The 17,596-nt window shown below is 44.3% G+C and overlaps 1 pseudogene; it reads right to left on the minus strand.

The window, feature by feature from the left end:
• LOC104865554 overlaps positions 1 to 12,911 on the minus strand; it is a 124,034-nt pseudogene extending 111,123 nt beyond the window's left edge.
• Between the last annotated feature and the right edge of the window lie 4,685 nt (positions 12,912 to 17,596).

Raw genomic sequence — 17,596 nt, forward strand, 5'->3', positions numbered from 1 at the left:
ACACACACACACACACACACACACACACACACACAGGTGCATGCACGTACACTGCACTTCCTCTGCAAATAAATTCACTCCTGTTCTTGCTACCACATCCTACCTTCATTCCTGCTCAACTCTTGGCTCTTCTGCAAGCTGTGCCACATTTGGTCACCACTATGAGAACCCGCAGGGACAGAAAGCAGGCCCACAGAAGAGGAAGAGACTTACTTCCAGTCTCACAGACCCCAGCAGGGGTGAGGCGTAGAGATCTCCATGGCTCGCTTCATGGGGAAGCCCTGCTTTGTCTGCCCAGTGTCACTCAGGATGTGGCTTCTTTCAGTGCCTGTGTGGGGCCCAGATTGTACAAGGGTCCGGGAACCCATAAGGAAAAAGTGAGGGAAAACTGTTTAGCTTTGTCGCGACTTCAGCAGCACTCTGGGTGTTCAGGAGGGAAACAGAGCAGTCCTGCCTCTGGGAGGAGAGAGCTGGGGGCTTCAGAGAGATGGCCAGAGCCTAGGGAGGTGGCAGTGACATCCGTGGGCTTGAAGATGAGTCCAGACACAGATTTCCAAGTGGAAACATGGAGAAGCCAGGTACTCTGGGAAGATGCATGCAGCAGCGTTCCGTGCTGAGTCCGACGAGGGAGATGTGACAGCTGGGATTGCTGCTGCACAGTGGCTTGTGCCTGGCAGAGCACAGGGATGCTTATGTGAGCCTGGTCTGAGTACCCCTGCATCCTATGCTGTGGCCAAGGTGCTCAGCACAGAGCCATGGATGGGCCCTGCTGCTTTTGGAATCAGCAAGTGCACATGCGTGAGCCTGGCATGGACAGAGAAGATGAAGGAGAGGGGATGCAGCCCCCTGCAGCAGGAACCCGAGCTGCCTTGGAGGTGGGGACACAGCCCACATTGGAGCATCTCCCTGCCTTCTGGACTGTGGTGCTGGCTGTGAGTGTACAGCACAGTGTCCATCTTCAAACCCTGGTGAGACACAGCCTGGGAGTGTTTATAGCCTTCTCTTACAAACAAGGTGGCTCAAAGCCAAAGACAAGGAGATAGACCAGGTAAAACCCACTGTTGATGAAGGAGGTTATAGTCTGACAGGTACTGTGGTGGTGTTGCACCACAGTTCACCTCCACCCCTCTGAATTTGAGATAGAATTTCACTAAGACACTAAGTTGTCCAAGCTGGGATTGAGTTTCAGTCCTGCCTCAGCCTCCCAGAGTGCTAGGATTATTAAGTATGTGCTACCGTGCCTAGCTTGTTGTACCACCTGTCTATACCCCAGGAGCCTCTGGTGTGTGATCTGACCTGGGGGGCCTTCTCTCCTTCCAGCTGCATGCCTCAGAGATGCCCCACATCAGTCACCCTTCCAAGTTGACAAGAGTGGTGGTGTGGGGTGAAGAGGCCCAGAGGAGAAGGCTACTTTGTGGAGGAAACTGCCTGGTGTCCCTTCCCCTTTCCAGGACAGATTGTGCAAGGGGAAAGACAGAGCCATCTGCCACCTCTTAGGGATAGAGAACATGCAGGGTGCCCCTGCTCTGGACATGAGCTCCTGACTGCTTGGTAGCTTGCAGATAGGTGGCCCCATGATGGTTTAGATCTAGACAGTCCCCCAGAGTTGTCCGGGCTCAGAGGGGGAGCGTTTGGAAGGTGACGGGGTCACTGTGCTCGTCATCGGATCCACTGTGGATGAGTTCAGAGCTGGAGGTGCTGCAGGAGGTGGGGCCTGTGTGGGGCAGGTGTCTCCAGTGGATCTGTAGGGTACATCTCCCTGTCTGCCGCTTCCCTCTCTCTGCTCCCTGGATGCCATGGTGTGAGCAGTTCCCTCTCTCACATCCTTTCCACATGCTGTTTCAGCCTTAGAACCAGTCTCCTATGGACTGAGCCCCTGAGACCGTGAGCCACAATAGGTTGGAGACCAGCCCAGTATATGATGCAGACCTGAGGGGGAAAAATACACTAAGAGATAGAACTAGGAGAGAGAATGCGGGATGCCAGGACTACCAGTGCCAGTGCAACTGACAAAGGCCCTGGCCAGTCCCAGGCCCTGACTTTTATTGGCAGTCAGCTGGAGTAAAGGTGAACTACGTGCAGTTTCTGTGGAAACTAATGTAAACAAGGCTCATAAAGGACCAGACACAGCATTCTCCAATTAGGAACAGAATAGACAGAGTATGTGGTTGCAGTTAGAACACTGTCCTTCTAGTCAGGAGGCTATAGTTGTGGGAATGGAATTTGGGTGCGAGTTACTCTGACCTCGGCACTTAGGCTTCAGCCAGACTCGCTTCTGTACACAAGCCAGGGGTGGGGTTCGCTCTTCACAGCCTGCTTTGGGCAGAATCCATATTACAGCACTCTGCAGCAGTGTACCTTTCCTTTACGTAAGTTCAGGGTGTCAGATCTCTTGTTACATCAGTGGAAAACCGACTAGCACAGGCAGCCGTGCAGTTTCTCTGATTTCAGAAGACCGCACATTAGCACGTTGCTCCTTTAAAGCCCAAACAGGTTCTGCTTCTCATGTAACAGAAGAGAATTGACCAGACATGGAAGACAGCAATAGCCTTTCCCCTCTTTTGTGGAAGTGCTATCGGGACATAAGTGACCTGGGTCATGATGATGGTCCGAAGCTAACAGTCACCTGAAATAAACAACAGCATGAGAGAGAGAGAGAGAGAGAGAGAGAGAGAGAGAGCCATGCCCCATACTCATTTTGAACAATTGCTGCAAACTTTCATACCAATTAAAGAGAAAAGTGATTCCAAGCATGTGCTATAAATAAGATAACACCACAAGCCTTGGAAAGATAATTAAGGTTGGGCATATCACTATCGTTTGGCAGAGAAGAAGGCTCTTTTGAGGAACATGTTGCAATGCTTACCCACTCAATCCTGTGACCCCTTCCACACCTCTCAGCCTTTTCCTGGGAGACTTATGTGATTCTAGCATTTAAGTACTCATAAAATAAAATCCCATTTTTATTCCTGAATTTTTTTAAGCTCCTGTCCCTAGTTTTCTTAGATTTTGGTCAGTGTGGGCATAAGCTCCTTATGTCTTATTTTCATGTTTATATAACAACAACAAAAAAAAAGGTACACAAGCACTGAGTTCCACCGATGTGGTATATTTTGGCAGTTACCAGTCCTGAGTGCTTTAAAAAGTCATCTGTTTTTGACAAGGTACAGAATTCTGAATCTGGTTTCTAATGTATTATTTTCCTTCACTGTTAAGATGCTAAGAAAATAGAAAAGACGGACTGAAGGGAGAGAAAGAGTGAGAGCGAATGGAAAAATCTACAGTTGCTTCTTAAAACTCAGTTTGAAAATTTAGTTTAAGATTGAAAACTACAAGCTCTAAGTGTGCTTTTAAAAATTTGTTCTAGGTTTCCTTTTCCATACGTGGAAGAGACCTGCAAGGAAAAAAATCATAAGTGGAAGTTGGGAGAATGTAGAACTGTGTGGTAGAACCTGTTGGCCCTGGCCTTGTCATTCTTTTCTGGAATTGTCCTTGTTTAGTAAAGTAAAATTTGGCCTAAAATTGCCCCCGTATCTTCAGATCCCATAAAGCACACTGGGACCAGAAGGCCACTCCTGTGGGCGGGACCTCGTGCAGGAGGGAGAAGACCACACTCTCCCACCGGCTCCCACCCTGTTGCCCTTAGGGTCACCCAGAGTCAGCCCGGAAAAGCAGTTGAAGTGGTTCACGCTTCTACAGAGGATGGTTTCACACAAAATCAACTGGCTTAAAATAGTTGTCAAAGTTTTCCAAGGGTTTAGCCATGGTGTTCTGTGTTACCTATGTTTTATCCAATTAAGCAGCTGGCTTAAGGAAGGGGCAGGTTTCTTTGAACTCCAGTGGAGCCTAGGATGGGGGAATTGCTGTGCTTGGTTTGTGCCACTGTGACTACGAGGAGTGAGGACACTTAAGAGAGTGACCTTCTGAAAAGTTGTTTAGGGGCTGGGGGAGCCAGAGAGGACATAAGTGAGGTAGGAGTCTGGGATAGTGGAGCCCAGGTTGCAGGAGGGTGTTCTGTGCCTCTGGACAACTGTGCGTCTGGCCCTGGGACAGGGGGAAATTTTATTTTGCACTTAAGTTATATGTTAACATTGGAAATCAGAAGCCTTGTAGGAAGAGCCAGAGGCACATAGATTAATGTCCATCACTGACCCAGTTAGAGCATAGCAGAATTTTCAATGTATTTTATAATAACCCAAAGTCTCTTTGATATGTCTTGCTTACTTCCATCTTTTAACTTCTGTAATAACAGAGGAGCCTGGAAATGAACATTTCCTTCATAAACAGGGATTTTTTTGGGCAGGAGGTGCTCATGATTGAAACCAGGGCCATTGCACTGAGCTACATCCCTGAATCTTTTTAGTTTTGAAATTTTGAGACAAAAATCTCACTAACTTGCCAAGTTGCCTCAGTTGGGCTAGAACTTGTGATCGTCCTGCCTCAGACTTCCAGAGGGTGGGGATTAGAGATGGGCACCACTGTGTGCAGCTGTGTATGGAAGTGGAGACTGGTCACTACATTGAAGTACAGGAACAGGAACAGGAGGCCAGGGATCTGCATGGCTGACTAGGTCTGGGGTCAGTGGCAGCCCAAGGAACCCTTCTGCAGGTCAGGCAGGCAACAGTGAGGACCCTAAGCACAAAGAACTGTTTCAACAGGAAGACAGGAGCAAACAGCAGCTTTCAATGATGTCAGTGGCTCAGTGAGTGACTCCTGTCAGTCTTGAGAGCCCTGAATAGAAGTTTGCACTTCCTGTGTCCCTCTTTTTACATCTGTGTGGCTTAATTCCACTGGAGTTTCCCTGGGAATGTAGCAAGCAGATTTATACAAAGCAGAGCAGTGGAGAGGCAGACAGCAAAGAGCTCTGGCAGGACTTTCTGAGTCCGTCACTCTCCTTTGGTGACAGATGGCAGAAGTTCTCATGACTGCTCAGATGCATTTGCGAAAGAGCTCAGTCACCTAGTTAGCCCATAGTTGTCTAATAACACAGTTAACCTCTAGCCGCCCAATTCCCTGCAGAGGGGTGTGCTCCTCTCTCACGGGGACCTGGGGAGTCCTCTTCAGAGGCCCGTGCCCTTTGCTCTGCGTGGTGATCTTGGCACCGTGGATATCGTGATGATTGATTACTGGCCCGCGAGGCTGTGGTCCAGTGGTAAGAGTGCAGGTCTGAGGCCACCTACTTCCCCAGGCTGAGTATAAGGAAAGTAAAACATTACCCAGAAACAGGTAGCACCCTGCCTGCAGTCAACGGTTTCCAAAAGAATTCTGTTGAGCCCAACAAAGATACGTAACCCTTTCCCACCTTTCCACTTTGTGGCACCGAAATGTCCAGATGCATGTACAACCTGCCATGTCCCACTCAGGGATCCTGAGAATGACTTGCATTGGAAACAAATAAAAACTCATGGTGGTGCACGCCTGTCATTCTGGCACTCTGGGAGGCTGAGGCAGGAGCTCCCGAGTTCCAGTCTAGCCTGGGTAACTTAGCGATTTAGTGAGACCCTGTCTCAAAACAAAAACAAAAGGAAATCCAAATAAAAGGCTGTGGATTTATCTCAGTGTGAAAGCCCTGGGTTTGATCCCCAGTACCATACCAAAAAAAAAAAAAAGCAAAAAAAGAAAGAGCCATTTACTGACCAACACACTGTCACAGGAGTACCAATAAATAGGCCCTTTGTTCTACCACAGAGATACATTATTTCTAAGTATTACAGATGAATATTAATTAGCACCATCTTAAATTACTCCTTGAGAGATATCCAAGATATTGGGTTTTAAAGAATTGGCCATGGCCGGGGAGAAAGAGGGAGATTGATCTTTTGAGAAAGGGAAGGAAACCAAGAGATGGAGAGAGAAGAGGGGGGTAAATACTGAATGGAGATGTGTTAGGTGCTTGCCCTACACCCCCAGTGGTGTGACCATTGTGTCCTGTAGACTTGGACTCAAAAACATCAGAATTGGAAAAAATAAAGAAATATAGGAACTTTTAGGACAATACTCAGGCTCTCACAATGTGGAAATCATATTATTGCAGTTATTATTATTTACAGCACAGGGATTGAACCCACAGCCTTCACACTATGTTATGAACTCTACAGTTTAATTTAATTGAATTTTAGGACTGGGTCTTGCCAAGTTTCCCAGGCTGGTCTCAAACTTGTGATCTTCCTGCCTCAGCCTCCCAGCATGCTAGGATTATAGACATGCCTCACCACACCAGTTTTTTATTTTGTTTTATAGATTGCTTGAGCTGCTTGACAGCTGAGCATACTAGTAACAAAGAAATTCTGAGGACAGGAGATTTACTGAGATAGACAGGTGCTACTGCTTAAAAGACAGACCAGTGAGAAGGCAATTAGGAAGGAAAGAGGGCTACACTAGAAAACAAGAATAGGAAAAATAAACATGTAACAGAAACAAAACACTACTTCACAATCATACCTATTTCTATAGATAAATTTTAAAAGACTGGTAATTATGGGTATTGTGAGATATTGCCCTGCTTAATTTTTGGGATAAAAGCTAAAGAGGGTAAAGTTTTTTAACAGAAAAAAATAAGTTGAAATTTCAGAGGGGGAAGCACAGGAAAGGAAAGAAAAGGAGGGAAAGAAAGGGATATTTTTGACAGAAGGACAAAGAAAACAAAATGCCTTGTTTCTCGCTAAAGTAGCTGAGTGCTGTAGTCGCTCATCTCCTCACAGAAGGTTCGGGAAAGTTAACATTTCAAGTGGGGAGAGGACTGGGAGAGATGCTGTACTGGGCCCGAGGTGGTCCACTCTGTCCTCTTCATTCGTGGCATGAGCACACAGCTGAAGTCGTAGGACAGCTGGAACAGGCATCCCGTCATAGAGAAGTTCGGTCCAAACAAGCACACTCCAATCCTCCATTGCCAAACATCTTCTGGATGGTTTCTGAGTTCGAGGGCTGAGCCCCAGGACTTGTCATTTAGAGGAAGGGAGCGAGCTCCGCTCAGCTCTAAGATAGCTCTGAAGGGCGGTGAGTTGGTGTCGGCCAGCTGGGTGGTGGGGCTGGGCCGGGATGGGTGTGGGAGAGACAGGCAAGGCTGAGGGCAGAGGAGGAGAGAAGCTCTGCGGCAGGAAGAGCACTGAGCATTTGGGGACCAGCACTCGGTGCCGTCCAGTCAGGCTGGGAAGAGAAACGGCTGAGTGTGAGAGGTAGAGACAAGTCATCTAATGGGTCACATTGAGGAGTGCGGACGTTCGGGGACAGGTGATGGAAACTTCACCCGGGCAGATCAGCACTTCATAGAATGGTCTCTCTGGGAGAGTCTGGAGCCTGTGGCTTAACGTGGAGAACCGGGGTGAGCTGGTCTATGTCTGACCACGCTGGAAGCCCAGCGCCGATGGTGGACAGGGATGGTGTCACTGCCTTCTGCCTTCCTCTGCCCAGCGTCCTTCCTGCCGTGATGGGATTTTCATACCCAGTGACCCAGGGACTGAGACCACGGAGGGTGACATCACAATACAGCAACTGCGATAAAGAAAAGCCGTTCCTCTAGGCTGGGTCTTGTGCTTCTGACAGTCTTGAGGAGTTCAGTCATTGCAGTAGCAGGAGCAAAATGGCAAATGTGCCACCCTAAAATTAAGACAAAGTGGGACTGTGAGAGCTGAGAGGCTCGCCTCCTTTTTCCTGAGCACATATGTGGCCTTATACATCGTATATACACTCATCTATTTCTCAGCTGACTACCTGAAAGTGATTAGGCACCTCAGGACACAATATTCCACAGTTTTCAAGCCATGCAGCAATGCCCTCGGTGGAATGCATGCGTCTCTCTCCACAGTAGCTCTTCCTACTGTCAGCCTAAGTGGTTGCATGTTTGCTGATGGCCAAGGTGAGAATTGGGAGGCCATGTAGCCAGATGGAGTGAGTCCAGGTTTCTTGCCAAAACAGACATTAACGAATCCATCAGAACTCACAGAAACACGTCTTTCCTTTGGGTGACATCTCTACTTCTCTGGGACTTCAACAGAACCATGCCTGTGTAATGGGGAAGAGGGCACACCAAGGGCAGTGACAGGTCGGTAGACAGAGAGGGCACCGGGTTTGGGGATTCCTGGGGTGTGTGAACCGGAGCGCTGTGACAATGCTGGTTTGGTGGCTAACACATATGTTATTCAAAGAACAGCATGCTAATAAGTTAGGTAGAAATCATAAATAATGATTGCAGGTATTGTGTAAAAATTAATTTAATTTTTAGGATTTTCTCTGGGTCCGAGGTGGTCCATTCTGTCCTCTTTATTCTTGGTATGCGCACGCAGCTAAACAATTATGTAAGCAACACGGATAACTTCGGTGGCTGCAACACTTCACATTATCTGAAATGCCTGTACTGTGACGTAGCTGATTGCTGTTTGAGAATGAAGAGACAGAAATGTATGTTCCCCCAGCCACAAGTGATCAAAGTGTTTCTTTTCACAGAAAGTTTTGCTAACAGATTATGCAACAGAATATCAATGATTCATGCACATATTTTTATTCTTCCTTTGCAAACTACATTTTTTCCTACAGAGATTAATTTGAAAACTCTTTGTGATAGAACATCCTGAACAATTTCATGGTCCAACATTTGTTGAGAATGCTATTTCTTGATACAGATAATAACATTCAGTTGCTTCTCCTAGTTCTAGAGGGAAAATAATATTTAAAATCTGGAAAGTGGTGTAATGAAGATTCAGGAAACTCAGCAGAAGGAGGAAGGGTTTGATGCCTCGGGCACAGTTGGAGACATTTACAAAGCTTCAAAGCTTAAGCAAGAGTATACAAATATATGTACATACTTATATTTTGGTTGTCAGTCTTGGAGGAAGTGTAAATGCTGTAAAACATTTACTCAGGTTAAGTTTGGGTTAGAGTACAGAATTTGCCTTAGAGAATAGAAAAATATCAAGGGGATTAAAAAAAGGAGTGACTTTTTCAGGTCCTCCGTAGGGCTTGTTAGCACCGCTGGATGATCATCTACAAGCCGCTTAAAGCCATTTGAATAAAATTTCCTTAGATGCTAACAAGGATAGAGGATGAAACTTGCAGAGTTGGTGTTGACTCTCAGCCAGGAGGAAGCTGGACTAATGAAGCCGGAAGTCAGGCACAGGCAGATGTGCCACAGTTTTTGTTGCTGTGGATCGGCGACACCCTGTAGGAGCAGAGACAGTGGAAACGCAGGAGGTCAAGGAGCCTCTGAAACCCCTGAGAAAGCAGAGTGGATGCTTGCAATGAAAGAACAACTAACTTCATAGGCACTAGAAGGTGTGGTCAAAGTATATAGTGAGTGTTTAAATTTTAAAGTTTATGACAGTACAACATACATTGTCATTAACCTCCCACTTAAAATCCTCCCTCTCATTTTGAACACACTCATCCCGTCATCCTAGCCCCTTTCTGAAGCAGATCTGCAAGTCCTCTTTACCTAGGGTCTTTGACGTCTGATAAAAATATGGTGCATATTGTTGCTGAGTGTCATCCAACAGAAAGGCAGCTCACGAAAACATGATGCTGTGTCTTTATCCACCTTATTAGCCGGGTCTGGCACCGTGTGATTTCTGGCTCATCCTCAAAGTCAAAATGATCATGAAAGGGAAGCATTGTGATATTCAGGACATCAAAGCAGTCAAGACAGCAAAACTAAAACACTCAGGAAAGAGGACTCCAGAGCTGTTGCAGGAAGGGGTGAGGATGGTGGGATGAGTGTTCAAAGCCAGGGGGAGAAATGGAGGATTAATGGCAGTGTCTTTTACTGCAATACATTTTTAAAAAATTTGAATATCAAGCCTTTTTTTGGGTAATACCTTGTGCTTCCATGAGTGAGCCCATTTTCATCATCTGCATGGGTTTTACTTTTTATTATTCCTGCTGCTACACTGAAAGGCTGGTAGAAAAACAATGTGGAAGACCCCACTATACACACCGCTTGGGAAGACTTGTGTTTGTATGGAATGTTAGCGAAATTCATGCAATTTCTTACCTGTAGACATGCTCCTGTAATTTAACTGGAATTAGTGAGAAAATGTGAGTGGGTATGGAACCTCCTGCATTATTCCACTATGCTTTCCCGTGATGACCAAAAATCCCTGACAATATGAGCATAACAAAGCAAAGCAAAACAAAACACAAAACCCTTTCTTCTAAAGATATTGAGTGATGAATCATAAGATTGGGTAACTCTGTAGCACAGTCATTAGTAAAGCATATATTTTATGACAAAGTTGCCAGTCCAACTAAGGCAGGCATATAAAAGTGAAGGCTGATTCCTATGAAGTGTGTAGTATTAGTGAACAATTACACAGTCTGAGACGTGGATCTCTTGTATGACTCTTAAAAGTTTCATTAAAGTTTATAGTGTACATTAACTTCATCTTTTTAAAAGTTTAACATTATATTCCTTTGAAAGTAATCTGAGTATCTTGTGTGGGGCCCTAATAAATTCGATTTGACAGCCTTTATAATGAGGATAAACATTTCTTTTAACAAGTGTACAAATCCACATGCAAGATTTGCAAAGACATAGTTTAGGTACTTAATGGCTTTCAGAAAGGACATGTAATTCCACTCCCACCCATCACTGAGGTTTTAATTACTTTGATATAATAGCGGTGGGATTTTAGTTTTTACTGATCAGATAGATTCCTCACTAATATATAGCAGAAAAGACCTTAAAATTCTGTTCTATTTGACAGGTCTACAGTAAAGTCAGTTGTATCCAATTTATTTTCTCCAGTGCTGCTGTATCAAAAATATCTTTGATGTTTCTTCAGCCATATTTGTTCAGTGAAACTAAATGTTTGGTGTACTGAAACTCATAAAAATTATTAATCTGACCTTAACTTATATATTTCTATACCTTATACTGAGATGGGGTTCCTCTCAACATCAATTACTTTAATTGATATTAATTAATATGGATTAATATTAAGAATCCATATTAGTTAATTTCTTTGTTTACAATACTAGCTCAGGCTTTTTGTATGATGCAGGAAAACATGTTGTTTAGTTTAATACTTATGTTATTATTGAAACAATTTATATAGAAGTAAGATTATATCAAGGAAATATTAGTTTGAATACACAAGAAATCTTTTCTATTGTTTTTTGTCTTATTAGGTGCTTTATAAATATTGCATAATATATATTATGTTGAATAATTATATGTCATAACACATATTAAATTATAGCTATTAAAGGCAAAGTACAAGGCTTAACAGTTAAAGATAGGCATTTTGAATCTCCACTTTACCATTAATAACAAATAATCTTCTTCCAAATAATACATGCTCTCAGTTGGATGTTTTATTAATTTATTTGGTACCGGGGATTGAACTGTGGTCCTTGGGCTTGCAAGGCAAGCCACCGAACCGCTGAGCTAAATCCCCAGGCCCTGTTGGATGTTGTAAATTGAGGCAAATGATCACTGTTTCAGAGGCTGCTTTGAAGCTGAGGAGATAAATTATTTTCTGAAACATGTTGTATGTAAATAAGATGCCATAGTTGGACTCCTGAGTGGTCTCAAAGGCCTCTATGTTCAAGGCGTGGTCCCGGTTTATGGTGCTATTGGGAGAAGTTGGAACCTTTAAGAGGAGGGCCCTAGGAGAGGATGTTGAGGCCCTGTCATTTCCTGTTTCTCTTCTTTACTTCCGGTCTGTCATGAAGTGAGCATTCTCCTTGGCCAGGTGCTCCTGCGATGGTGCACTCTGCCTCCACAGGCTCAAAGCACAGAGGTTCAGTGACCGTGGACTGAAACCTCAGAAAGCTTGAACCAACTTAAACCTTTCAATCTTATGAGGTGATCACCTCCGATATTTTGTCATAATGATTGGCAGCAGAGTGACAGGATTGTACAGATGTCATTTAGGCTCACTATTTGCTCACATCCCATTCATATGTAATTTTGACATGTTCTGTTTAAAAATTAAAAGTTTTAGTATTATGGGATAATATGAATGAAGCATATTGCAGATTGTGCTACTTCTAAAAGCCATACAAAAACAATAGCCACATTTATGTTTCAGTTGTTTTGGGTAGTTTTCTGCAATAGATTCTTAGTTAGTAGATTAAGTTATGGCCTGACTAACTCATAGTACATTAAGTGATCTATAAAGTCCACTTGTCAGTGCATTATACATATAGACCTATACTTCCATACGGATGGAATAACATTTTTTATTCCATTAAATTTATTGGTACATTTTAGGTATACATTACGATCACATTCATCATTGGGGATTTGTACCTGTGCATAATGTATCTTGGTTCTTCTTTTTTCCCTATTGCCCTTTCTTCTCTTCCACCTCTCTTTTATAAAAACTTTGTGTCTGTTTTTTTTTCCTTCTTAAATCTCATATTTTTTTCCTTCCCTTCCTTTCTCTCCCCTCCCCCACGTCTCCTTCCCTTTTGGAACTTTTCTTTCTATTTTCCATTATCTGTTGTACATTTTGGTCCTCATTTACTTTTGCAGTTTCTTACACCAGAGAGGCTATGGAATACAATTTTGTGTCTTAAACATTTATTCTATCTGCCAATTATTCTTCTCCGAAGTCAACACGAAACACGTGGGATATCCCTTTGACATATACATGGCAAGGTAAATATGCACTCTATTATACCTGCAGCTCTGCTGATAAAATATGGGCTACAAATTGTTTTAGGTCATTTAGCTTATAAGTATTTCTTGGTATATAAGTTAGTTATTGCCACAACAGACCAGCCCCAAGTCTGGCGCCTTAAAATAACATTTACTGTGCATCGGTCACATCTCTGGGCTCAACTGCGGATTCTGTGGGGAGCCGGACTTTGCTCCGAGCACTCATGCGGAGTCGCAGCCACCCGGGAAAGCTCTTCTCTCCGCTGTCACGGGTGTGGGTGGGACCTTGAAGTGGACTTTTTAGCTTTCTGGGCATCTAGGCTCCATCCTTTCATTAGTGAAAAGAAGGAATCAGGCTTTCAACCGGAACTGCTCTGGCCGGTAATGTTCCTCCTGGAGGCACCTCAGGAGGGGAGCGGAGAAGCGGTCGGTCACGGTCACGGTCACGGTGGGGCCTGGGCTGGCCCAGCGGGAGTCGCCACAGGGCTGAGGCTGCGTGGACAGCTGGTGACAGCAGCGTCAAGCTCCCAGGGCGGGACCTGTCAGTCGTCGCGGAACACTGTCGCCTCAGAATTTTCTCCAGAACGCCAGCATACAGCAGGATCCACAAAAAGGATCATCTCAGGTAGGATTAATGTTGCTAATGGGCTGATCTTAAAATAGGGAGGCAATCCTGGGTTATCTGAGCGGCACCTCTGTGAGCCAAGGAGCGTTCAGAAGAGAAGCTCGCGGAGAGAAAGCAGCGCCCCAGCTGGGTGCCCATGCAGAAGGGCACCGATCCATAGTAATAATCCATATTAATATTCCAGACTTCCCACACATTCACAGTGACTGAAGCTTGCTATCCCAGATTCCATTCTCCTGGGCTACAGGTCCCTGGTGGATTTGGAGGGATGAATTCATACGACTTATGTCTGACAAAAGGCAGATCCCAGATCTGGGGTTTCTGCTCCGTTTGTATTATTTTCCTGTCGATACTGTGGCATATTATCAAAGCCACTGTGTCGTACAGCACAAACGTGGTATCTTGTAATTCTCTGAAACCTGACACGAAGCTAGAGCTAAGGTGCAGGCAAGTGTGTTCCCTTCAGCAGGCACCAGGGAAGGACCTGTTTCCTTACTATTGTGGTCACTTTACTGTCACTGAACGAAATGTCAGGAACTGTGGAAGACATCGGGGACAAAACTGAGGCCCATATCCTATATGCTGAGGAGAGATGGAAAAAAGGACAGAAGCACTCAGGACTCAGTTTGGGCTGAAGATTCACCTCGTAACCAGCCCTGGAGCCCCTGGGCAGGCTCTCTATGACAGATAGTAAAAGTCAATATGTTTAACCAGTTTACTTGGGTCTTTGTTGCCCACAGCTGAATTTATAATAAATTCTGGTGTTTATATAGAAGTATGCCAGAACATTTCATAAACACAAATGCAGAAATTTAATTTCAACCATATGTAAATAGTTACTAATGCTGATAAGATTTTTAAAAGATACAGTCAGAAGCATTTAAAAGGCAATTTTGTCAACTGGAAGTTTGTAATATATGGGCAAATCTTTTCTTTATTCACTACTTCATTTGTGTATTTGAATCCCTTGGATCTATGATGTGTTCAAACTCTCTAAATTAAAAGAGCAATAAAACTTCCTCTGAAACGAATGGAGCCTTCTTTTTCTGTTTACGTACGTTATCCTGCCAATTTTGAATGTCTCCAAAGTTTCATAGATTTTACAAGGATAGGTAACCCTTTTCAAAGTTACTTGAGGATAAGCTAGCTGTGGTGTCGCACACCTGTCATCCCAACACTCTGAGAGGGGGAGGCGGGGAGATTGCCAGTTCTTGCCCCGCCCTGGAAACTTACCAACTTAGTCAGACCTTGTCTCAAACAGTGAAAAAAGGGGTTGGAGATGTGAGGGCCTGGGATACATTTCTGGTACTGCCAGGAACTATATGAGAATAAATTGTGATGCTTCACCCCACCTGGGCACTTCAGTGCATTAATTTTTAATCTATGGACAAGGACATTTCCCTACTTAACTGTGGCAGAATATGTGGCAATCATGACATTTGCATTGATAAGTAATTGTCATCCAATCACCACAATCAGTCTGTGCCTGCAATGGTCACCAGTGTCTTTTATAGAAAAAGATCTGTTTCAGAGTTGTACATTGCCTTGAGGAGCACTCTGGTTTATTCTCTACAACTTTCTCTTTCTGTGTTGGGCATTTTTGAAGACTACTGGTTGTCATTGTGTAGTGTGGCCCTCAGTTCAGGTGGTCTCACATTTACACAAAATCATATCCAGGCTCATTCTCCAAAAAGTGGATGCCCATTGAGCTCATTACTCTTCAGTGAAATTAATAGGACACGTGTGTAAATACTGAATAGTTTCTCTGGTGTGAACATATAAAAGTATAAGCAAGGATCAAAATGCGTAATTGATATTGCATAATAGGATGAAAAGTTCTAGAGGAGTAGGAGGGGTAGGAGAAAGGTAAGAGGGGAAAAGAAAAAAAATATGAGAAAAGGAAAAGCATGGAAACAAAGTCATTGTAAATAGGAAGGGTGGAAGGGGTGAAGAGAGGGCAGGGAAATGGGGAAAAAATAAAAACCAAATACATTATGTCAAGGTACAAGATCCCATTGATGAATGTAACTGCATTATAAACCTAAATTTTACCAATAAACTTAATGGAAGAAAAACAAAACAAAACAAAACAATAATCAAAAATCATAGCCAGGTGCAGTTGGCAGGAAACTCACAGAAGTGACCCCATGTTCTCAGTGCACCCTAAATGCCAGCATGAGATTGATCTCTCCCAATACTTGGGTCTTTGATCAAGGTGCTACCTCTCGGGTTTCTTCATTTCCAACACTCTTACACATTTTTGCAATTGACAAGTATTTTGTGGGGCTCCACTTTGGCACAACAAAAATTGTATTTCTGAACAGACAGGTTAGAAGTTGTTCATTTGCTTATTTGTACCAACAGGAACTTCTGTCATCAGATTTATTTACTGAGCCCTAAACCCTGACTGTCCATGTTGATTTTGACAATTAAGTTGTCCTAGATATCTTCAGCCTTCGTGCTGGCTTCTGCATCTTTCTGCAAACCTCTTTAATGACTCTCATGAGATGTTCCAGACTTATTTTGAGTTCTCCTTGGTCAGCTACTTCTCTGCAGCCCTGGTTACATTTAGCAGAAAATTATTTTTATAACCAATTTTGGGTACCATGTGTACCCCAGCTGCTGGTACCTTATGGTGCCCAGGGCTTTTTAGAATACGTATATCATCAAGGGTTCTTCTAAGGAAGAGGATCAATGTAAACACACACACACACACACACACATACATACACACACACACACACACATAATTATGCAAGGGGTTTATGAGGCGGCTCATGGCATCAAAGGTTGGGAAATCCCCAGTGGCTCTCTGTGTCCTGGAGATACAGGAGCTGCTCAGCCTGAGAAGCGGGAGGCTCTAGAGCAAGAGGGATTGAGGAGGATGCAGAGCTACATGGAGACCAGGGGCCTGGAAGCTCCCTGGAGTTGCTAGTCTGCACCCACCCTGAAAGGCTGAAGAAGCTGGTGCTCTTTGGTCCAAATCAGGCTCTGATCCCTCCCTGACTTCCTTCTCTCCTCAGTCCTTGAAAGAGGCTTAGGACCTCTTGTTCTTAACTTTGTTTTGCTCACCTCATGGTGCTGCCTACAAGCTTGGATACTGAATTGTTCATGAAAGAGGGGATGGGAAGATGAAAGAGGAAGGAAATGTGGCATTTCCCCAAATGGTGGTGTAGATTTCCCTAGATTACTGGGAATCATAAATATTTTGATTTGGGAGGATTTAGGCCCCCAAATGGCAATAACTACCAGAGTAGAGTGAATCTCCATATATTTTTATATTTTACCTTTTCTCCTTTCTATGATTAAACTTACTAATAGTTATTGGAACAGACGGGGGAGGGGAGCTGATCTCCCAAGAGCTCTGCCACGGGGTGTGCACACATCCAGCCACATGAAGGGTCACCCAAGTCCTTCTCTCCTTGTAGACTGGGGAAACAGCTAGAACAGGGAACTGAGCAACAGACCGAGTGACCTGGCCAGGCAATGGGGCACGGCGTCGTTGCCCAGTTGTGACACCTGGGCTCCAACTTCAAAGCTGCATTTTTCAGTGAGCAGAGGATGGTTGGACAACACATCAGCTCAAAGCACAGGTCTGCAGGCCATCCACAGATGTGAAGAGATGGCTTTCCATTATTTCCTGGAGAGAGATGCCAGGTGTGATAATTCCAGGGAAAGTCTGGATGACCATAGAGTGTGTGTGTGTGTGTGTGTGTGTGTGTGTGTGTGACTGTGGGACCATGTGATAGTGCAACTACAAGTGTATGTGTGAGTTCATGTGTACATTTGTTATATGTGTGTGCACATGAGTGTGTACAGCAAAGGGATGTGTATATATGTGTGCATAGCATATGAGTGTCTATATCAGTATGTTTGTGATGTGTGAGCACATGTCTACATGTACTTGTGACCCATATGTGTGAGCATGTGTGTGTTTGTGGAATGTGTGATACATTACTGTAGACACAGGCATGGTCTCTGTGTATGGGGGAAGGTATGGATTCTGTGCCTTCCACTCCATTTGCAAGGAACTGGGTCCACATTGCTGCAAGCTCAGCATAACGGAGACACCAAGGAGGAGGCTCAGTCCCAAACCAAGAGCCTCGCAGCACTTATACATCAGGACTTGTACAACTCAGAGCTCTCGCTTCCCCCTTGGGCAGAGGAGAAGCTGCCTCTGATCTGCATGACTTTCAAGTGAATTGCATTTTGTGTGATTCTAGGAAGTCTTTGTCCACCTAGCCTGGATTTGAAACTGATATCACAGCAAGTTACAGAAGACAGAATGAAAGTCTCAGAAGCACACAGGAAGAGCAGGCCCAGCATTCTTTATGTTTTTATTGTATAAGCACCAATATATATATATATATATATGT

The sequence above is a fragment of the Fukomys damarensis genome, unplaced genomic scaffold (assembly GCF_012274545.1).
Source record: "Fukomys damarensis isolate Sample0158 unplaced genomic scaffold, DMR_v1.0_HiC HiC_scaffold_25, whole genome shotgun sequence".
Lineage (NCBI taxonomy): Eukaryota > Metazoa > Chordata > Mammalia > Rodentia > Bathyergidae > Fukomys > Fukomys damarensis.